Consider the following 23,864-nt stretch of genomic DNA (forward strand, 5'->3'; position numbering starts at 1 on the left):
AGCTGTTGGTTGCTAGGGCAACTGGAGGGATCAAGAGATCGCACCTGCTGGCAGTCAGCTGATTGAAAGGGGCAGGGCCTGGCTCCCTTATAAACCCTAGGGGCTGAGGCCAGAGGCAGTTCTTGGCCAGCAGCCAGAGAAGAAGGAGCTCTCCCTGAGCAAAAGATGCGAGGAGAAACCTGACTGCAGGTACAGCCCAAGCCGGGTAAAGGGTGGTGCAGCCCTGGGATGTTTGATCAATCTGGTTTTAGCCCGGCGGTTTTAAGTTTATGTTATAGCCAAGGGGCTTGTGTTTGTGTTGCTGTTTGTCACCGGTGGTTTGGGTGAGGCTGTTAGGGGTTGGAGGAGGCCTCATAGGGGACTCGCAGCGGTGTGGGGACCCCAGCACCAGTGAGGGTGCAGCATTCGGGGTGCACAGACCCCAGCCCCAGAGGAGGGCAGCATTGCTGAGAAGGCCCCTGGGAGAGGGCGCAGAGAGAGAGCGGGACCCACAAAGAGTCCGGAAAACCACAGGGTCCGAGTAACCGGCAAGACCTGGCTGAGAGGGCGTAAAAGGCAGCCTCCCATATAGTTATATTCCATAGACATCGTAGTCTGGACTCGTCGTAGTCTGGACTAGTATGGAAAGGGTGAATCCAGCAGGTGTGCTGTGGTTTGTAGTAGATGATCTTCAAGATCCCTTCTAAGCCTATATATAATGAAGATTGAAAGGGGCAGGGCCTGGCTCCCTTATAAACCCTAGGGGCTGAGGCCAGGCTTAGAAGATCCCTTCTAAGCCTGTATATAATGCAAGTAGAGTATTTCTCTCTCTCTTTTTTCCTCCCCCCCCCTTGATACCTTAGCAATGTAATCAGGAATGAAATTGCTCTGTCTGCAAACCAGATACATCTTTAACAGTATGGCTCCACATGCATAATAAACAAAAAAAAAAAAAAAGGGAAGTGGACAAGGTAGAATGATTTGAAGATGCACGTGAGATTGGATGAACAGATGCCCAAAGCTACTTTCTCAGACTTCTCTTAAACTTTAGAATAAACTCCACTTATCTACTCCCACTCATTTTAAAGCAATTTAGCAACACTTTATCCTTTTATTATATTTAAGGCAACATGGATTTCTGATTTTATTTAGTATAGATAGACAGGTAGGAAAGTAACCAGTGCTGTTTTGTTACATGCCATTGATCTATGTGACTTTTATTCATTATTGTTCTGAGGTTTTTGTGGATTTGTGACTACACTGTAACATATGAAATTGTCAGTCACTAGTGCCTTTGGATGATGGCCACATGGCTATTTACATATGGAAGCTAGGAACCTTCCTTGCCTAAAATAGGACTTTCACGAATTCTATCAGTTAAAATACTCGTACTGTATTTTGCTAGGTCTTATAAGCACCTTGACAAATTCATGGGTATCCAAAACTCTGTCTTCATTATTTGAACTTATTTGAAGGTCTCTTTGACAGCTGGAGAACGTTAGGATCCAGGACATGTTTTTCCCTGTTTTCTCTGAAAAACTATGGATGTATGCATGTATGTTATATTGTCTTTTGTTTCTGTAATAGCAAGTAATGAATATTTTGTTTGATTTACATTTTCAAATATTTTACCAAATGGAAAACCCTTGTTTCCATGGGAAACATGCTGCATGTTTCTTCTATAAACAAGATGCTATGAAAAAAGATTACATTTAACAATTAATTTCAGCTTGATTTGTTAAGGATAACATTTTCCTTTCCTCCACTCCATGGACATAAGTCTAAATATGATGGGATTTTCCATACAAATATTGCAGTCAATGGAGCTACACAGACACTTAAAATTCAGTGTTTAGGAACCTTACCAAGTCCCTTCCAGGACCTTTAATTCCATATATGTCGAAACATGGGTTGCAGGGCTGGGGGGTGGAGGTGAGTGGGTGTATGTGCATAAAGTTATGCATTTGCTGAAGTAGCTTGCTGAATTTGGCTACAAGCAAGGGCAAAGGCATGAGGGGACCCAATTCATTGCCATAGTCCAAGTCTAACCAAGAATGCAGATTATTATCTGTCCAGCAGCTATCTACTTGATCAGTAGGAATAGCATTTCTTGCCTATCCATCTTGTATCCCCAGCTTCTCTGAGACTTCTGTATTGGCCCTCTTCACTTGCATTTCATGTGTCTAGAAATAGTATTTTTCTAATAGTATGATAATAGTAATTTTATGACTGAACATTTTCTATTCTTTTAATTGATTGTCACATGTCAAAATACTGATTTGTACTTTGACACATTCACAAATTCCATGTCATTAAGACTCTTATAACTACTTATTTATGCAAATACACTAATCAAAAAGTAAATTTTGTTAGTCAAATTTTAGTTCAAGAATCAAATTAACATTTTTAACCATCTTTTTCTTGCTTTTCATGAATAACAAACAGTTTTAATTATACAGGAAATTACAATTCATAACTACTGTATTAATTACTGAACATGTTTTGTTAATGTTACTTGGTATATTGCATTCCTTAGAAAAATCAAAGCAAATCTGTTTGATATAATTTTTTAGTTGTTTGGCTTCCTACTTCAAACTTGCTACTTTTTTACTTTAAATCCAGTCAAAGTAAAAGTTTAAGCCACAAAATGTCATTATTCTTTGTCACATACCAGTAGTCACCTTCTTAGAATTATCCCCTACAATAGCATAAACATAATTAAGACCTAGGCAGTTATCTTTTACTGACTTTCTGGTACGAGGTCTACTTAAGAATATAAGCAAAAGGGACATTTGCAAACAGTGAAGTTAACCATTGTTAAAGAAAAGGGTCATTTTTAATCTTGATATTGATCTTTGAATTTCTGAGATCCTATGGCTTGGGAATGGGGCTGAAATCCACTCAAGGTGAAATTTATCACTGGGGGGGGAAAAATACCATAACACCTTTGCAACATATGAGCTGTAATATGGCAGGTGCAGCAGGCTGTTCCTCCTCAACCTCAGCCCAGAAATCGGCCTTCCCTCTTTCTCACCTCGAACTAAAGAGAATAACAAAATATCAACAAAATCCCCCCCATGCCTCTCCTATCCAGGGCAAGAGCTTCACCATAGTACTGTACTGTGGCATTTCTTCTCAACTTTCCTCCTTCCTAGCATCATTTCTTTGGGAGTTGTTAACTTTCTCCAGGTCCAGCCAGTCATCTATATCAGCTGGCCCAGTGCTTTTAGGTAGACAGGCTATTATCTTCTACCCCTTGCAGCTGGGCTTCTGCCCCTGAGCCATGCACCTTTTTACACTGGGTTTAAGAGAGACATAAATAGTGTATAGCCACGTGCTTGCCCTCTCAACTAAAGGTGAATTGTGTTCTTAGTGAAGTATTCAAAATTTATTTTCTTTAACAACTATTACTATGTTTAAACCTGTTTTTATTGTCACTAAGTATGACCGGTTTTAGCATGTGTGTTCCTGTGCATTTTCTACAGTATGGTGTCCTGTTGTATAACCCTAGAAAAGTATGGTTAGAAGGGATGCCCAGAAACACCCAGTTCATCTCCCTGCATTGAGGCAGGACCAATTATACTTGACAGATGTTTGTTTGACTTATTCATAAGTCCTTTTATGAATGGATTTTACAACACCTCTAGTTAGACTGTTCAATTATTTTATTATCCAAATGCTGAGAAATGTGTTCCTGATAGATTTAAGTTAAATCTTTGCTGTAAAGTAAGCCAACCTTTTCTTTTCCTACCCTAAGTTGAAATGGAGAACAATTATTTACCATGATCTGTCTACCAACTTTTGCCTTCTGCAATAACAGTATGTCCAACCCCCTCAAGTCATCTTTTTTTTCTAGGCTAAACAAACCAAATTACTTCAATCTTTCCTCCATACGTTATATTTTCTAATAATTCTTATTGTTCTCCCCTGAACTTTCTCCGATTTTTTGTCTACATCTTTCTCAAAGTGTATTGCTTAAAATTGAACTCTGCATTCCACCTGAGGCCTTGCTGGTGCTGAGTAATTACGAATAATTATCTCCACAGTATTAAATACAACTTCTTGTTAATCCATCTATCTCGGAACAGGATTTGCCTTTTTTCAGTAGCATCAAACTGTTGACCATATTTGGTTTTTGATTCACTATAATCCCTCTTCTTTTAACCTGCTGCCAAGCCAGTTATTCTTCACTTCATATTTGTGTATTTGATTTCTCCTCCTTCAGTGTACTATTATATGTGTTGTTTGTTTGTTTTTTTTTTTAAGGTCAGGTTTCTGATTTTTGGAGCTTTTTTCCAGTTTATCAAGATCATTTGAATTATTATCCTGTCACCCAAAGTGCTTGGTGTCATCAGGCTTTTCCTCAGCTGCTTCTCTTTCTCTATGGTTATACCTCACTTTTGGAGGTAGACATTTAAAATTAAGTCTCAAATCCCCATAGTGCCCCCACACAGCTTCTACACATTTAAGGTAGAAGGAGGCCATAGAGAACTGGTTTTAGCTCCCTGATCCTGTACTAACATAAGGAAGGTAAGGACCTGCTCTGTTATGCCTGTGGGGGGTATGCCTAGCTCTTCTCCACCATGTCTCTTCCATTCCTCAAGTATAGTCCCAGAGCATAACCTCATTTCCCTGTCCTAATAAGAAGTTGTTTGCCATGTGATTACCATGATTTCCAAGGTGCTCACTTCTACGTAGATGCCTGACAACACTGTTGTGAACATAGCTTTAGTTTTCCTATTTGAAAATGTTTCCTAAATCCATGAATTTCTAGCTTTAACCTACATTTCAATAACACATGGCATGAGGCTATTAAATTACATCCTTTGCTTTTTAAAATTGTTTTGTCTTCATTTTGGGGGTTTTTATATGTAATTCCTAAATCTTTCTCCCTCAAGGCAAAGATTTTTCTCAGGTGATGATTTGGGCCCTTTAGTATATACAGTTACTCCTCATGACCAAAGATAAACTACAGACATATTGCATCATTCCTATGGCTGATAAAAATACTCTGTTATTAATCCCAAATTCACTCCATTAATCTCATGGATTAACAGATGCTCTACTATGAGATATGGTTCAATGTCACAATGTACTTTAATTCAGTAGAGCTAGTGGAAGTAAGGTCTTCATTGTACATCATTTCAGTAGCATAACTAGGGGGAGGTGACTGTGGAACATGTTTTAGGTGGCAATTTAGAGGGAGACCAGAATTCCCATGGTGCCCTGTTTTTTTTTGTTGTTGTTTTTTTCCCAGTAGCATATCTAGGAAGGATAGGGAGTGGAGCTGCACCTTCTGTGGCAAAAATACCAGGGTGGAGTTGCAATTCTGCTCCCCCACCCCACATACTACATGATGTAGGGCTGCCCAGCTTCTGTGGCTGAGCTATGTGTTCAGGGCTGCTCCTACATAGAAATGACATCCGGGGGTGGGGGGGGGGGAACCAGTATGCAGCACCTTTGTTCCTTAGCTGTAGCAACCTGTGCCCATGCTACTCCAGCAACATCTGTCTCCAGAGTGTGGAGAGATCTGGAGCAGACTTTTCTTCTTTGCTAATGGGGGAACTGGGGAATAAACAGCAACATTAAATTCCACAAAGGTCCAATAGATCTTGTCTAATCCAGTAGATCTTGTATAATATTTGTTTTTTCATTTTATTAATTTATTGCCATATGTTTGTACCTACCATGCAAATCAGTGTAACATGTTGGCACTGGATTTACGATCCAGGTACCTTATTCAGAGTGGACCAAACCCTCAGACTGACTACAACCTTTCCATTTGATAACAGGTGAATTTTATTGATACACAGTGATAGCAGATAAGAATAATGCAAACAGTTCTATATCTACCAGTACCAGAGTTCAGAGTCAAGGTACATCTAGCCAGTATGTGAGCGTCACTCTGAAGTTCTCTCTTGAATATCAGATGTCAGCAGCCTGGATGTTGGAGGCTGAGGCCCATCCTCCCCCAATGAGGTGGGTGAGATGGGCTGGTAGTATGTCCTCTGTCGATGCTGACCCTGGTTCCCTTTGCTGGTCTGAAATCCCTCCTTTTGTATCCTATTTCTCTTTCTGATAATGCTTCATCTTTGGGCATTGCTGATTGGTCTCCATGTGGTAGTTATACTGTCCATGTTCTATCCTGCCACTATATTCATTTGTTTTGCAAACCCATCACATGCACACATCCTAATTCGGGCTTTACCAGTCTTCTCTTAATTTGGTCTGTTCCCCAAAACTGGAAATCCCAAGGGCTCTGCAGCTGGGCACTATTATCTGGCCAATGCAGCAAAGTCCCTTATCTCATGTTCTAGAACAGTGTGGTATATTGTCAAAACTTGTTTTGATAAGGTCTCCAAGCAGAAAACCACACCCATCCTAAAATTGACTACAAATCAAAACCTGACAGCTCCTTTCACTGAAGAAGAAATGAAGACGGCACTATCTTGTGTTAAAACAGCCAAAGCTGCTGGGCCTGGCCATATTTTTCCTGAACACCTCACCAAACTTGGGCCTATAGCCCAAGACTGGCTATGCAGCTTTCTGTCAACATGCATGCATTATTGCAAGATACCAAAAATCTGGCACAAGGCCAATATCATTGCAGTACAGAAGCTGGGGAAAGGCCTGACAGACCCAAAGAGCTACAGACCCATATCACTTATATCAGTGGTCTATAAACTTCTAGAGCGGCTTATCCTGAACTGGATCACTAATCTTTAACCAACAATTGCCGCGTGAGCAAACGGGTTTCATAAGAAACTGATCAACCGTTGACCATGTGGCAGCTCTTACAACTGATATTGAGAGAGCTTTCAAGAATCAATCAAGAAAAGGTTGGAGTGGTTCTAGTTGACCTAACAGCAGCCTATGACATGGTCTGGCCCCCAGGCCTTAGTTATAAGCTACTTACTATACTACCAGAGAGAAGTCTAATTAACTTCTGCATGAAGATGATCTCAAATCAATCTTTTATTTTGACTATATCATGCAGAAAGACAAGCTGTCACAAAAGACTCAGGAATGGAGTATCACAAGGCTCTGTCCTAACTCCCACCCTATTTAACATCTACATGGCAGACTTAGTAAGCATCCCACTGACCAAATACATGTATGCAGATGACCTGGCACTTGCTGCTACCCGTAATAACATATCATCAATAGAGGCCAAACTGAAACCTGACATGGAACTCATAGCTTCCTACTTAAAACAGTGATGATTGAAGCTGAATATACAGAAGACCATCTCAACACTTTTCCACCTGAGCAATCATGCTGCAAATGCTAAGATAAGAGTTGTTGTGGAGGGAAAAGAGTTACCTTTTGAGAAGACACCAGCCTATCTGGGGGTTACTCTTGATTAGGGGTGTCCAACCTTTTTGAATGTGGGGCCAGATCACTAACTTTTTATCCCCCAGGGGGCCAGCGAGCCATATTCAAAGACCTCACAGGAAGTGGTATCACATCAGGAAGTGATGTCACATGATCTTTAACACCAATGAAGTTGCAGGAAGTGACAATGAAATGGGTCTGGAAATGTGGTTTAAAATCCAAAATAAAAACAATATAAAAGCAAGAATGAAATAATACCAAACACTTGACTAAAATAAACACTTTTCATTCATTGAGAAGTGCAAGAAGCATAATGCAAGTCAACAGATCAAATGTGGAAAAGATAGCCAGAGTGGAAACTAATCTAAGCAGCAAAATATGGGCATTTTTGAGAATAATCTTCAAGAAGATTTACTTTTATTGAATTAATAACTTGTTAGTAACACATCTTTAACAAGTTGAACCCCCAATCCTGCACAAAGAGAAACAGAAGCGAATGCAATCCAAACACTGGACAGTATTTTTACAAAGATTTTTACCTGCTCCAAATTTACCTTGGAGCCCAGATTATTCATGCTCTATTCTTGAGCATATTGTTCAGTCTTAAAGGAGCACACAGCACAGCTGCAGGGAGCTCAGCCACAGCTTTCCCTCCCTGGTGCAGCCCGGCCAGCCCATCCTGTCCCCTATCAAGCAGTGGCTTCCCCGTATGCTGCTGCACTTTCCCTTTACCTGTGCCAGCTGGTCCCAAAAGGCAGAAGGCTTCACGGCCGATTCTGCTGGCAAGTGCCGACCTAGCCAGGCATCCCCAGCAGCACGTGGGAAGCCAGCTTCAGCCACATGCTGCCCCGCTCAGCCAGGTTGGCACCGGCCAGGAAAAGCAGCATGCAGCTGAAGCTGGCTGGGGATGGGAGGAGGCCGGCCAGGTCAGCACCAGCCAGCAGAAGCATTCCCTGTGGCTCCCATGGCCCCCATCACTTGCTGTGCTGCTTTCTGTGGCACCTGACTGCTCCCCATGTGCCCTGCTGCTTCCCGCTCTGCTCCTTGTAGCCCCCTCCACTCACCACATCCTCCACCACTTCCCTCAGCTGCCTCCAATTCCTGTGCTGCTTCCCACGGGACCCACTACTTGCTGTGGTGCTGCCACTTCCTGCGCCACTCCCTACAGCCCCCGCTGCTCCTCGTGGCCACATTGCTTCAGCCGCTTCCCTCTCTCTCCCCCTCCCCCCGCTGTTTCCCTCTGTGGCTCCAGCCTGGCCTGGGAAGCACCATGGGGCTCCCAGCTGCTGGCTGTTCTCAGTGGTTTCCCCCCACCCCCCTTCCAATCTTACCTTACTTTCCACTCGGATGGATGGAGGGGGGGAAACTGCTTCAGGGTCATGAGGCCAGAAGCCGCAGAGGCAGGATTGAGGGCAGGAAGGGGGTGGGGGGCAGGTGGCGGGGTGGAGCTGGGTCAGCCTTGCTCCTCATCTAGAGGCTTCTGCTGGCTCCTGCTGCTGCTTTTTGCCTGTCACCTTTGACAGGCAGCCAGGGGCAGATAAAAATTATTTTTCTAAAATTTGTAGAGACCCTGTGGGCCAGATAGAATGGGCTGGTGGGCTTCATCTGGGCCATGGGCTGTATTTTGCCCACCCCTGATCTGCATTGATTTCTGGAAATGAGCAAATTCCCTAATGAATGTAAAAAATGTCCTTAAATATGCCCAAAATCTACATCAGCACACCTATGCATACTAATATGTACCATCACTGCTTTCTGACTTGTCTGGGAAAACTGAATGCATGTGTATAATGTAGATTATGAGAATTACTTACCCTACCTGTGCTCAATATCGGATGCAAGACCAGAAACCCAAGAGTCTGGATCACAGACACACAGTCCCAGAAACCTTAGATCCATTCAGTGGCCCATAAAGAAGCAGAAAGTGTTTCTCTGTTCTCATGCCTTGAAGCCAATTTTGTAATAATTCTGGTCACTCAGGTAATGATTTGGAATCATGTGAACTCGATAGAAAGCTGTTTCAGACAGTCCATTACAGAGTCTGAGGTACGATGCCAGGAGTCTCATAGATACATACACAAGGCAGCTAGGTTTTTCTGTCAAGCTCCCACATTGTTTGTTTTATTAGCTACCATTGTTCAATTGTTACTTTTCCTGGCTATGTTAATAGTAATATCCAATGGTCTTGCTAGTTTTAATGTAGTGTTTCCATCTTCAAGCAACCACTAAATTAAAAAAAACCAAAACAAACACAGCATCTAGCCTGTCCTTATTTTGTCTCTTTGCATTACATTAGAGAAATTGCCTGGGCTGGGTAATCATTAAGAGCAGTTACAAGTATGCAAAAATTCTACAGTTTGGGGGATGGTGGAGAGAGAAGATGGCACATTTGGGGTGAATGAAGCCAACTAAGGCTTATCAGGTGAAGTTGCTGAGCTCTATACACCTGTAAAGAAAATACGAACAAGCCAGTTAAGCGTGTGGGTGTAAATTAGGAAGCAAAATCGTCTGAAATATTAATAGCACTCCACTATCTTACTCCATCTGATTTTTTGGGGGGGCGGGGGGGGGGAAAGGTAACTAAAAAGTGAACTGAGTTTCTTGTTTTTGGTACATACAGGGTGTGTCTGCATGAGATGCTTTACTGCACCTCAGCCTTATTTACTACGCAGTATGGGTGCGTGTCTTCACATGTGTACCCTTACTGAGCAGTAAGAATGGCTAATTTTGACTAAACCTGATACCTGCAAATGCAGGTATCAAATTGAGGCATGAGTAGTTAAAGCGTAGTAATGCACATATAGACATAACCCGGCACTAACTTTAGTGCCGGGTCTGCCTAGCCACTGGGGGGCCACCCTGAGCCTAACCCCAGGGCTCCTGGTTGGGAGCTTTTCCTGCCCTGGAGCTGGGCTGCTCCCTAGCAGCCCCTAGCTGCAGGCTATAAAAGCCTTCAGCCATTTTGTGTCCTGGGGCACACACCAAGGGAGCCTGAGAGAGCCTGTTATCTGACCCAGAACACTACAAGCTCTGTATGCCCCTCGGGCAGGACTGAGACAGCCTCTGCTAGTCCTGTCCTCTAGCCAGAGCTGCTGCTTGGGCACAGGTGAGTGCTGCAAATCTCTGTAGCCTGCTGCACCCCCTGCTTAGCTGTGATCCCCAGGGCCACTGCCTGGCTGTCTGTGGTAGCAGGGCTAGTACCTGGTCCCCACTGCTGCTCACCCCCAAAGTGTCTCCTGTATTTGCAAGTGCTGTGGTACATTTGCCTCTTTTACAGCTTCCAGTTCCTGGCTGTGCCCCTCTGCTGAGCGCTCCTGAGCACTGTTTAGGGCCAGCCATGTTGAGGCCTAGAGAACCAGCATGGGACACAATGTCCTCATCATCCTCTCTGCTGAGGCCCAGCCCCACCTGCATGCACATGTCCATGTCCTCCACCCAGGCCCCCAACTGGGGTGATGTGAAGGTCCAGAGGCAGTTTGTGTGGGGTGGGTCTTCAAACACCCACATTTATGAAGCCCTGTCAGATGGCATGCAGGAGTGAGGGCACTACCAGTTGGCATGGCAGTGCCGCATAAAGGTCAAAGCTTTGTACGGACAGTAGATGGCTTTGTCTGACCACAATTGTCAATCTGGTCATTCCCACAAGACCATGACCTTTATGTGGCAGCTGACCTGGATTATAGTGTCCCAGGATCTAGGCCACACCTTTACAGTGGTGACCAGCCACCAGCAGCTCGGGGAGCTCAGACCAGTGGCTGCCTCTAGCTCTGTAGCCTCATATCCCACCATGATGAGCAGCCAACCCTTCCACTGCTGGCTGTCAGCAGCTCCAGCTCCTCCCTGGGGGGGGGTGCTTTGGCCGGGTGCCAGCCTGCTGTACACTGCACACCAGTCACCATCACCAATGGGCAAGCCTTCAGCCTTGCCAGCCCCAGGTATGTGGTACATCCTGCACCTGGAAGAGGGCCCTTCTAGCCCCTCCCCCCCCCAGCCCCTGGCCCCAGGTTCCCCCCCAAAGCATAGAGAGAGGTGGGACATAGTTCAAAACTTTATTGAGCAGCTCATTTCCCTGCAGCTGGGTGGCCATGGGCCATAGCTCAGGGTCCTGAACCAGGAGTGCGGGTGTGCCTGGGACATCAGGAATATCATCATCATCATCAGGGCATAGTGGCTCAGGCACCTATCAGCCTACACAAACATCTCATTGTGCACCACCAGGGCACATGCAGCAGCAGCATGCTCAGGGCACAGTGGCAGCATGAGCAGGGGCATGGCTCTGGGGCACCTCCTCAGAGTGGCCCCTAATGGGGAGGGCAGGGGTATGGCCAGCCCTCTGTCCCAGTTGTCCAGGAGCCCTACATGCCCCGAGCCTGGCCACTGTGGGCTGGGCAGCAGCACATCAAAGGGGTTCGCCTGCAACGAGGGGGGAGGGGGGGACAGCAGGTTCTGGAGTTGCAGCAGCAGGTGCTGCCAGTAGCCTGTCCTGTCCTGCCCTGAGAAGGATGCAGCCTCCACCTTGCTACAACCCAGCACCAGAGCCCACTGCATGCGGTGGCTGCACCAGTAGCAGGTGTGCACTTGGATCTGCCTGCTTCAGCAGCTGGTGGAACTGGTTGAGAAGCAGGAAGTGTAGCACTGGCCTGGCCCTTGCCCCAGAGGAGGTGTTCTAGGCTGAGGTCCTGGCCCTGGAGTGGGAGCACCTGTGGGTTCTGTGAGAGCAGATTGTCATGGACCGCTGGACAGTGGAGGCCACAGACAAAAAACCATCATATGTTGGCCCACACCCTGGCTCCCTTGCCACCTGCCTGGGCCCAGCCTTGTTGCTTGCCCCAAGGCCATGCACCTGAAGACCTGGAGGTGTCAGTCACAGCACTGCAGGGGGACACCGGCACTGTCCTCAGACAGCCAGGGGCGAGCTGCCCACCCCAGAGCAGCACTGGCTTCCATCACCTGGGGACGAGTCCATCAACCACCATGGTAGCTGCAGCCCCCCAGATCCTAGGCACCCCCACTGCACGGTCCCCAACTTCGGGAGTCAGAGACTGATAATGTATATAGTTTTCATTTTGGGAAGAGGGTTTTTTATTGGTGGGGGTGGAGGGGCTTTGTGTGTTGGGGAGGAAGGAAGGAGGGGGCTCCGTGTGTTGGGGAAAGAGGGGCAAGAAGGCTCTATGTATTGAGGGGGGAGGGACAGAAGTAGGGGTTGTGAGGGGAATAAAGCTTTTTGTTTCAACGATGTGTGTGTTCTGAGAGTGCTGCTGGGAGTGGGCAGGGGGCAGGGGAGTGGGCTAGAAGGGTGAGCGCTGTAAGAGGTGGCCCACCAGGGCCTCCCTCACCCAGTGCCCTGGCCCCTGCTGGCAGGTGCACAGACCACCTGGGGCCTCACTGCAGGGAACCAGTTGCTGGTGCTGCAGCTCATGTTTCCTTCAGTGGGCCGCCTCTGCCGAGCATGCCTTCTCTGCCCAGGCCTCCCTAAAAGCCTCTCCCTGGGCCTTGCAAACGTTGTGCAGCACACACACTGCAATGATGACCCAGAGGAGTTTTCTCTTGGCCACCTCAAGGAGGGCTGTGAGGGACTCCCAGTGGCCTTTGAGGTGGCTGAATGCATGCTCTATGAGGGCACAGGTTCACCTGAGGCACCAGTTAATATGGCCCGCGTGTAGGGCCTCATGAGCCACAGGAGTAGTGGGTTGGCTGGGTCCCCAGTGAGGGGTGGGATGATGGTGGTGGGCCAGCAGGATGACCAAGGAGGCCAGGAGGATCTGGGGTCCTTGTTTGTGGGGGCCAGGGCCAGGGTCTGGGGCAGCCATGGCTGAGAAATGCATCTAAGGCAGTAACAGAGCAGCCATATGCTATGTGTACCTGTGCCATGCTGCTTCTCTCACAGAGGAAGCGTCTGCCCAGACCGCACAGTGCAGAGCTCTGTTTTAAAGATGGCTGCCAAGTGCTGGCAGCCACGTGGTCAGAAGCTGGAGCACCACCCTGGTGGTTACAGGTGGACGTGGCAGGGCTGGAGGGACCTGGCATTAAATTTAATGCTGGTTCTCTGCACATGTGGACACCTGCCAAAAAATCAATTAATGCACATTAAGCTAATGTGTAGTAAATTTAGTCTACTCTATCCATCTTGCATTCTCCAAAGTTATTTGAGATGCATCTGATGCAGTAGAAGTATGCACTCAGAAGTATGTCCTGATTCAGCCAGTGTCTTGTTTAAACTAAAGGTGCATACTAGTTCTGTGTGAAACAGCACCATTTCGATCCAACTTCTGTTTTGATGGAACAGTGTTTCATTTCGAGTTTAGTTTAATTTTGAAAGCACTGTTCTGTTTTGTTTTGTCACAGTTTCAATGTTTTGACTCTGTTTTGACATTTTGCCCTGGCTATAATGGGGAAGCACGAAACTGGAAGAGGAGTAGCCTCCTCTGATCACAGGCAGATCGGGGCCTGCGCTCTGCTACTCCCCGCTGGGCTCAGATCCATGGGGCTGCAAGTGGCTGGGAAATGAGCCCGGTGGAGGCAGGTGAAGCACAGCCCTGGGGCTGCATCCTACCTCCCTCCACCAGGCTGCAAGACTCTGGGAACTGAGCCCAGTAGAGGCAGACGAAGCACAGCCCCCGGGCTGCACTCTGCTTTCCTCCACCAGGCTGCAAGATGCTGGGAACCAACCCTGGTGGAGGCGGGCCCCACCTCCTTCCACAGGGCTGCAAGTGCCTGGGAAGTGAGCCCAGTGGAGGCGGGCAGAATGCAGCCCCTGGGCTGTGTCCCGCCTCCCTCCACTGGGTTGCAAGACGCTGGGAACCCAGTCCAGTGGAGCCAGGCTTGTTCCTAGTGGCTTGCAGCCTGGTGGAGGGAGGTAGGGCAGAGCCCCAGGGCTGTGTTCTACCTCCCTCCACTGGGCTCAGCACCCAGCAGCCCTGTGGAACTCACCCGGTGGTGGGAGGTGGAATGTAGCCCCAGCTCTGCCTGCCTCCTGCCACCAGGCTGTGCTCCTTCAGGCTGATGGAGCCGATTGGAGCGCAGCCTCGGAGGCAGGCAGAGCTGACGCTGCACTCCAATCAGCTCTGCCAGCCCCAGGGAGCACAGGCCACCAGCAGGAGGCAGGGAGAGCCAGGCCTATGCTTCCTGCTGGGTTGAGCCACATGGGGCCACATGGAGCTGCTCGGTGCGCAGCCCTGGCTCTCCCCTGCCTCCCACCACCTGGCTGCTTCTTCGAAACTCAAAATGTTTCAAAACTTTTGCAATGTTTTGGACTGGCCTCGTTTTGTGTTGAGGCTGTTTTGAAGCCCTCTGTTTCATTTTGATTTTGCTGTTTTGAGCTGGAAATGAATTGGAACAGCATTGAAATGAATCAGCTGGTGAAATTTTGCACAACCCTAGTAAACAGCAGTTTTTTCAGAGACCACCACCAGGTCAGGGACAGGAGATACTATACAGTTATGTCTGACAGCTGCTGCAGGAATGAGAACAAATTCCCCTCTTGTCAAAAAACCCACAGACCTCCCCTCCTCCTCACCACTCCTTGAAAGGGACACGTGATGAAAGGATTCCCATATGGGAACCATTATCTCAGTTGGTCAGGTCTTGCTACCAGGGTGACTCTATTGTGGCATACCTGGACAGGCTGGTAAAGCAGCCCAACAGCACTTTTTCCCCCTTCCCCTCTGATCCAATCCACGGGTAACGTCCAATGGGCACTGGCTGATTCCAATTCTCACTGCATTAGGTTGTATCAACGCTTCAGGGCAACTCCCAACCCCACTCCCACAATTGCTGGCCCATCCCAGCCCTGGACCTGCCCCCCTATCTCCTCCTGCTCCTGCAAGCTAAGTAACCCTTCCCCATTGTCTGCAAGCTCTGCATCTTTGCATGGCATGCCAGCTCACTGTCGCTGGCATGGTGAGTCCAGGTTGGGTGACTGAACAAATGAAAGATGTGTATATGAAGAAATGGTGAAATGAAGAGGAGACGTTAGAAGCTCTGGTCTCAGCCTCTGAGCTCAGGCCATGCACCATGGTCTCCTGTCACCAGGACCTGCAAGATCGACTCGGGGAATGAATTTGGCTGGTGGAAATGGACAGGCTGGGAGGTGGGCGGTACTTAGATGCTGGCCAAGTTGCATGACTGGGGATTCCAGATAACCATCTGCTGTTTGGAGACACCCTATCTCACAATAGAACTGAGAGAGTTGCAGCATCAGGATAGGGAGTTAATGCAAATGGTCCTGGACTGCTGCTGGTCACCCTGTAGATGTAGGCCCCCAAGTGGGTCCAGGCCAGTCCCAAAGGGGCACAGGAGAGCTTAGAAGGGGCAGGAGAGTACAGCCTTCTCACCGGGTCAGGAAGTTACTGAGGCACCTTTTGGCAGCAGAGCTTGACAGTCGCAGCTTTCTGCTCCCCTACCACCCCCCCCCCCCCCTTTGGGGGCCCCGGCCCCCCCCCCCATTGGGAGGCCTGGTGGGGAGATCTTCTGCTCTCTGTGGCCCCACTCCTGGCCCAGGTTCCATTTCAGGGTAGCAAAGCAGCCTTGGCAGAGAGAGGCAGCTTGGGCCAGCTACCTGACAAGAACCCCAGGCATTCGCGGGGGCTGTGGGTCTGCGCTCCTTGAAACGGGAGACAGGGCCTCAGGGGCTGAGGGGCCAGGGATCCCATGTAAGAGGGCCAGCAGTCTCTGGTGCCCATTGTGGCAATGCCTCCTGGTCTGCAGTTCCCATAGACAAACATTGGGTCTGGGATCACACAGCGGTCCTGCTCCTGCACAGAAAAGTCCTTGGTCTTGACTCTGGACCCCTGAAAGCAGAGTGCCATGACAAAAGCACCCTACCCTGTGCTTCCTCTCCAAGGTTTCATGTTTGTTTAGCTCAGGCCCTGTGGCATTCCCCCTGACCCCAACTCCCCTTCCAGGTTCTGCCTCCCCACTCTCAAACCCCCTCAGCCTCTACTAAAGGTTTACTGTTTTGTGTTAATTTTGGGGGAGGGACCAAGCTGAGATATAGGCGATGTTCAACAAGTTTATTAAACTCAGGAAAAGTTTTGCAACTGCAACATTTTAAAACTGAGGTGAGTCTCTTCCTTGCATCACATTCCCCTGCACCTTTGTGTGCTCCCCAGGGGGTGGGGAAGGAGAGAGAGAGAGAGGGGAAGGAGGATGGTGCCTGTGTAGCCTGGGTTGTGGGCAGCAGTACCCATGACTCCAGATGAGCCCACGGCTGGAGACGCATGGCCACTGTTACCCATTGGTGGCTACAAAATGTTTTGTGAAGATATAATTTTGCCTTTGTGTGTCTTTTTAAAAAAATGCTTACTTATATTAGATGTGTGCATAATATTCACAGTATTGTTAGCAAAGTCTAGTTTGTGGTGCATGTATTATACTTTTTCAAATGTAGAAATCTTATTTTCAAGATTAAAAAAAAAATATTTTGGTGCTGAACACCATGCAATAAAAGAATAATAGCTTATAGATTAATTAAATATATTCCTTGCAGACTGTCTGGGTGGTTTCATGAGAAAAGAAAATGTAAGCATTAAATTCATATTTTCATTGGAAATGTGAGGCTGATTCACATTTGTTTCATTATTTCAGGTTCCATTTCCTTCAGTTGGCCATTTTTATTAGCAGTGAAAAAAGAATTAATGTAACTCTCTTTATATAAAACTGGCCTGAACAAAGACCTCTGTTTTATATTTCATCCTGGTACAGTTTTCAGAGATACATTATTCTTTTGATATTTTCAAATTTGTAACAATTACTTAATAGATAAAATATTTTGCAAAAAAGAACAGTGCTGTAACTAGGGTGGGGTGACCAGGGAGCTGCCCCACAAATGCAGCCTTGGGGTGGTGGGTGGGGGGTAAAGAAAAATAACCCACCTGACTGTCATTGCCACCACATAACCATGCCACTGCCCGTGTATGGCAGCTGCCCTGGGCTCTCAACCACATAGTTATGCCATTGAAAAAGATGTTCCAGGGTAAGATGGCCATCCCAACTTCTCCATATTAATAGCTATCATACAAATATTGCAGAACATATATTTGCAAAAGGGGCCATCTAGTCTAATATTAAGATAAATATTTGGAAAAGAAAAATGTTTTAAGCTGGTACACTAGTTAAACATGAAAGCAGTCTGGTGTTAGAAGTCATGAACCATTCACAAATGAGATCCCATAGGGGACCCCTTGGAAAAGTACATTTTTACCCTATAAGAGGTGCAATGCAAATTAAAACTTTTGTAATTCTTTTATGCTCTTGGAAAGAAAAAAAAAATGATTGAGAGGGCTGCAATTTATTAACTCATGAACAGTAAAATAAGAAAATATTCATAATGTTTTCTAAAAGCAGTAGTACTCCAGGAAACACACATTACCATCTGCTAATCAGTTTTATTGGTACATTAAGCAAACTCTGTGTTGCCTTTAGCTACTAACCATAACATTGCCTAGCTTTGTCAGTTGCAAAATTGTGCCTGATTTTTATGAATTGTAGTTATTGTAAAAACATAAAAATAAAAAATCCTCTAAGTCTGCTGTTTTTTAGCAATAGCAAACAGCACAAGTTGCATTTAACTATGAATCTCTCTCTTTATTTATTTACACACACACACACACACACACACACACACACACACACACACACACACTATTAAATAACACGTTATGTTTTTAAACTTTCCAAATAATGAATTGTGCTTTTGGATGTGCTTGCAGTACTTTAGAAGTGCCCCTTAAAACACAAGGAGGCAATTCTACAATTCTTTATGCTCTACACAGCCTTATTAAAACACTTGAGGTTTAAATTAAAGCTGGCTGAAATTTCAGTGAATTCAGGTTGTGCGTGTTTTAGGTTAAATTGGTAAAACTATGAAAGGATGAAGTGCTGACCCTCTTTTATCCAAACGCCCAGTAAATAGGCCACCAACCCAGGATGTGGGAGACCAAGGTTAAATTTGCTTTTCTGCTTGAGGGGAAGACAAACACCTTCTTCATCTTCCTCGTCCCCTTCCTCTTTGAACTGATCTCATCCTTTCATTAGTTTTAATTACCATATTTTGTGTCCACTTTTACTTGGGATCCAGTGGAACTTTCTGTTCTGTTTGATGTGCAGTTGTTCAGGTTTTTAAATTTGTTTTGGTGAGAGAGAACAAAAAAATCAAATTTTGTTTGAACAGAGACTTAAAAGGATTAGTTTGGTAAAATAAGAAAATAATGGCTAAAGTGTTATAATATTTGTTTTGTACTTTTTTGCTTGTATTTTCTGTCTGTTCATTTTTCTTAACCCTCTTCCCTATTTTTTTAAGATTCCTTAGACTATGCACACATCTCTGTCTAATCCCCAATACCCAGATTCAGGTTTAGCAAATGCCTGCCACCCAGCACCCAATTTCCATTTTACACCAATTCAAAGTGGAAATAAATTTATTAGTTTAGCTTTTGCACTTAGTATTAAAATAGCTGAAAGTGACACATCTGGAAAATTTGTAACCAACTGTTTTCCAAATTCTGAGTCCTTTCCCCATACCTGCCTCTGTTCACCTTGCTGCAGAGGCAGGAGGAAACAGAGAATGGGTGGGGCTTCCTTCTTATCTTGCTGATAAGATTTTGGAGATTCAGAAGAAATCAATTAATTAGTGCTCTGTAAACATTTCTCTACTACTGTTAATGAAATTATAAGTGATTATTTGTGGGAAATAGTCCATCTTTCAGGACAATGCAGTTGCTTGAACTTTGGAATCTTTTTTGTTCATTGTTATTTCGCATTTTACCAGTATTTCAGGGTGAAGAATGAATTTAGGGCTGCAGATTGCAGCTTACGTGCTAAAAGCCAGGCAGTGACCCATTTGCAAAGTAGAGGAAAACCTCATGTCCTTTCAGTGTGCTTTTGTGTAAGAAAAAGTACTTCACTCACCACCTTGTGTTTTTGTGAGGGGCAATTGCTCCTCAATTACCAGGTTTTGCTATATTCTTAAATGCTTGTGTGTTATTTTGCTTGGCTAGTTGTTTACTGTAAACATTTCAATTAATCTAATTCCACATACCTCCTCTTCAATTACATCATGGCACTTCCGTTTCTAAGGTAGCTGCAGAGAATGGCAGGGAAGGCAGTAGGTATATAGAGGAAAAGAAAGTGGATAATAGGCCTAGCCGCCTTTATAACTATAACTTGAATGGATACTTTAAAATAAAAATCACTTAAAAATAATGTGGGAGTGCAGAAATAGTACACATCTTTTCTCCTGTTTTTTTGCCATCAACTCTAAACATATTACAGATATAGGGTTATAATATTGACAGATCATGTTCAAATTGTGTACTATTGAGTTTGCAGCATCATAAAGAAACTCTTAGCCATCCAGGCAGAATGTCACTTTAGACATTCTGTAGCTGTGAGCCTGCAAATATTGTTGAGAAATGGAGTACATAGGTGTGTCTGTCAGGAGTAGTGTTCTGAGGACAATTTTAGCCATATTTTTAAATACTCTACTTCAGCAAATTGAACATGGAAAAAAAACCCATGGAGAAAATAATTATATATTCAGTTCAGGGTCTGGGTAGTGGTCTCACAGTTGAATAGGTTCCATTGCTGAGATTGCCTCAGATGATTCAAATGATGGAATTCGTCAGAAGCAAACACATTAACCAGAAGGCATATGGGAAATGAACAGAAGATAGAGGGGTTATGCGTGAGGCTTCCTCTTGAAGAGAACAGAATTGCCCATAGGCCATCTGAACTTGGAATCGCAAGACATAGAATCATAGAAGTAGGGTCAGAAGGGACCTCGTAGATCTTCAGGTCTGACCCCCTGCCTGGGCAGGAGGAAAACTGGGCTCAAATGACCCCAGTCAGGTAGGCATCAAGCCGCTTCTTAAAGACCCCCAGGGTAGGAGCCAGTACCACTTCCCTAGGAAGTTGGTTCCAGATCCTAGCTGCCCTAACTGTGAAGCAGTTCTTACGGATGTCTAATCTAAACCTACTTTCCAACAACTTGTGGCTGTTATTCCTTGTTATCCCGGGGGGGGGGCTAGGGATAAACTGTTGCTTATCCAGGGCACGAATACGGGATGCATAACATGTTGCTTATCCAGGGCACGAATACGGGATGCATCAGAGAGATTGCAGAGATTCACAAGTCCTTCCAGGCACTACTACTCCTTTCATTCATGTGGGCACCAGTGATACTACCACAAATGACCTGAGGATAGAAGAGCAGACTATGGCCATATCACCTCCCTGAAGAACCTGGGAAACCTGAGAGTAGTGCTGTGACGGGTACTCTCAGAACCTGTCTAAGCCAGGTACTCTTCCAAACTGCCAAGAGGATACTTGTCAGGCTCAGGTATGTAAGGAGTGGGGGCTTGTTTCTCAGTAGCAGCCCTGAACTTGACCAGGAGGCGGTATAGACATGGCCTCAAGATGTTGGGTAGGTGGATAAAGGTCTTGTGGGATCAACATGGAAAATTCACTAGCTGTTGAACAATTAGGATCAATGGATGAGGGCCAGGAAGAAGAAGCTAACTTCTGGAGAATAGATGGGAAGCTGTTTAAAAAGATGCAAGAGGAGAAATAAGTAGGTTGCTCAACAAAATACCTTCTACACTTGTAGATACAAGAAATATGAGAAACAAGAGGATGAAATGGATGGGTCAATATCCAACAGGTGGGGAGTCCCAAATAGGGTTAGAAAGTTCAGACCACACAACATTCAGAGGGTTTGCAATCCCTTTGGAAGCCAAGATGAACTTAAAAGGGATCTTGATAAACTGGGAAACTTGGCAATAGATGAAAAAAAACAAAATCCAATAAACACAGATGTAAGGTGGTAGGAAAGAAAAATTAAAGGTCCAAATATAAAATGGCGGATATTTGACTAGGCACTAGCACAGTCGTAGAAAAATCTGGGGGTTATGGATCATAAACTACACAACACAGCAACGTAAATCTATCCCCTCAAAAACACAAATGCAGTTTTGGTTGCATTAATTGAAACATTGTTTGCAAGAGACACCGTTTAATGCACATTTGCCAACACTGCTTGGATCTGGTTAGGTCTTACTGAATTACTGTATTCAGTTTTGCACAATGCATTATATGAAGGATGAAAAGAAGCAAGAAGGGAGGTGAGGGTTGGAATGAAAGCAATTTGAAGAAAAGTTGAAAAGTGGACGAAAGGCAGATGTGCTAATCTTTTAAATATTTGAAAACAGTCATAAAGAAGACCAAAAAACTGTTCTCCCTTGCCACAGGAGGCAATGGGTTTAAACTACAGCAAAGTGGATTTAGATAAAATCTAAAGAAAAACTTGCTAACTATAAGAGCAGTAGGTAAATGGAACAATGTATCTTGTGAAGTTCTGGAATCTTTTTAGTGGAAGTTTTCAAGAAGAGCTCAGTAGATTTAATTTGGCTTAGGAAAAGTGATCCTTACATCTCTATGAGAGGAGTTGGATTAAAAGACCCTTGATGGCTTTTCTAACCCGTTATTCTATGCAATACCCCATTGAATTTCATCTTTCATGTGCACTGAATGAGGCAGAGGTCCTATGGAAAAAATAATGTAGCATTTAAGTAACAATACATCATAATACATATGGACATAGGCCTGAACTAAGGTTGCAAGGAAGCTTTATTTGTGGCATTTTCTATTTTTTGGGTGCTTGACCTTGCAGCCATACTACAGTATTTTAACAGTTTTTTTTAATGTGTAATAACCATTAGGGTGCAATTCTGTTTTGCACATCATATCTCTATATATGTAGAAACAAACATGAGAGATATTTTAAGAATGGAATTATTAAGGATGTAGAGTTCTTCAGAACTAGCCTGAATATACAGTAGGCATACAAATATATTTTCATATGTAGTTAAAAGTTATATTCATATATGTTGTAGCTAAAATGAAGTATTTTACTTGAATTTTGATTTTTTAGATATGAATCTATTCATTGAAATATTATATATGAAGGAAAAAAAGTGGTTTCTGAAAAAACCTAATTCCAGTTTATCCTGTACGTTTAGAGTTTTTATTTACATGTATGTTAGTAACTGTAATTCCATATTAAAAGGGATTTTTGTTAGCACTTTTGACTTCTTCTAAATAATATTGTGGAGGAAAATTTTTTTGGAAAACTTTGAACCTGAATTTTTACTGCTGAGTTATAAACAGGACTATACTAGAAGTAACCTAGCTAGAGCATCAATAGTGATATCTCTAGATATTGCATCCTGTGGTGTGTACTGATACACAGTTTAGTTTACAGCAGAGGAAATGAGATAATCAGGGGTGTCCAAGGTTTGTTTGTTTGTTTTTTCCTGTTTATAAAGTCCATGGTAGTTCTGCTAAGTCAGTCATTTGTTGACTGGGGAGAGGCTGCAAGATTATAACAACAAAATGGGACTTGAATTCATATTAATGCAGAATCAATACTGTAGTATAAAAGCAAAATGCAGTGAACTGAGAATGGAGCTCTTACTCAAATCTTAGTCATTTGCTGTAGTAAATAATTTGGCTCAGAGGGATTTTTATGTATAATGCTACTGGTCTACCAGCCAAGGTGACTGTGTGGAATTAGTTTTTTAGTACTGGGTCCATCTACATGTGCACTTTACTGTGGAGTTGATGCAGGTATAAATTTATGGTCAAGTTGGTGTAAGTCACCATATTTACTGCACAGTACGAGCATGCATGTGTAGATGTGTGCCTGTACTGCACAGTAATTTCAGTTACTTCACAATAAATGTGCACGTGTAGATGCACCCACCTTGTAGCATCACTATAATATTGTTTAATACTGATCAAATATATCCCTGTTCCAATGCTATAATTATTGTTCAACAGTGCTAATGACAGTAGTGACTGAAGTGAGTGCATGTGTTAGACATGACAGTGCAGTTAGGTCCACATGGATGAACCCTTGGACAAATTGCCAATCCCAATTAAATTAGTGAAGGGGTCTTGGTAGGTCTGACACTCCATCATTTTGGATCTGATTGCAGGACCAGGGCCACTGTTTGCAAAGGTGCGTGGAACCTTTTGGGATAAAATGGAAAGCACAAATGGAAACTATTTATTTACTGTCTTTCCATTTATAGCTGGACTTCACTGTAAAATGGTATTTCTTTTGAATCGATGTCTACAACTAGGGCATAATAAAAGCACATTATCTTGTGAGAGATTTTACATTTCTTCCAGTGTGGCATGGCAGATTTTTGGCATGATCAGAGCCTTGCATTGTTTGGGGTTGAATATGCTTTCAGGGGAAAATTAAATCACAGCTCCATAGCCTTATGTGAGGAGGCTATCAGATGAGCTCATTTGTTTAGAGTTGGAATATTAAACATATCTACATCTGTTGCTCATATGTGCTCACTAAGTCTTTTTTTCTGTTATGGAATGCAGTCACCATATCTCCCTATATATTTAATTTAAAAAATACAAGACAGCAACAAAAAGTTACAAGGTTTTACTCCAAAGATATAGCTGACAAGTCCTGATAGGTAATAATAAATCTCCGTCTTTGAAAGTTGATGACCCCATGACTGTTAGATTCCAAG

This window comes from Alligator sinensis, unplaced genomic scaffold (genome assembly GCF_000455745.1).
Source record: "Alligator sinensis unplaced genomic scaffold, ASM45574v1 scaffold717_1, whole genome shotgun sequence".
Lineage (NCBI taxonomy): Eukaryota > Metazoa > Chordata > Crocodylia > Alligatoridae > Alligator > Alligator sinensis.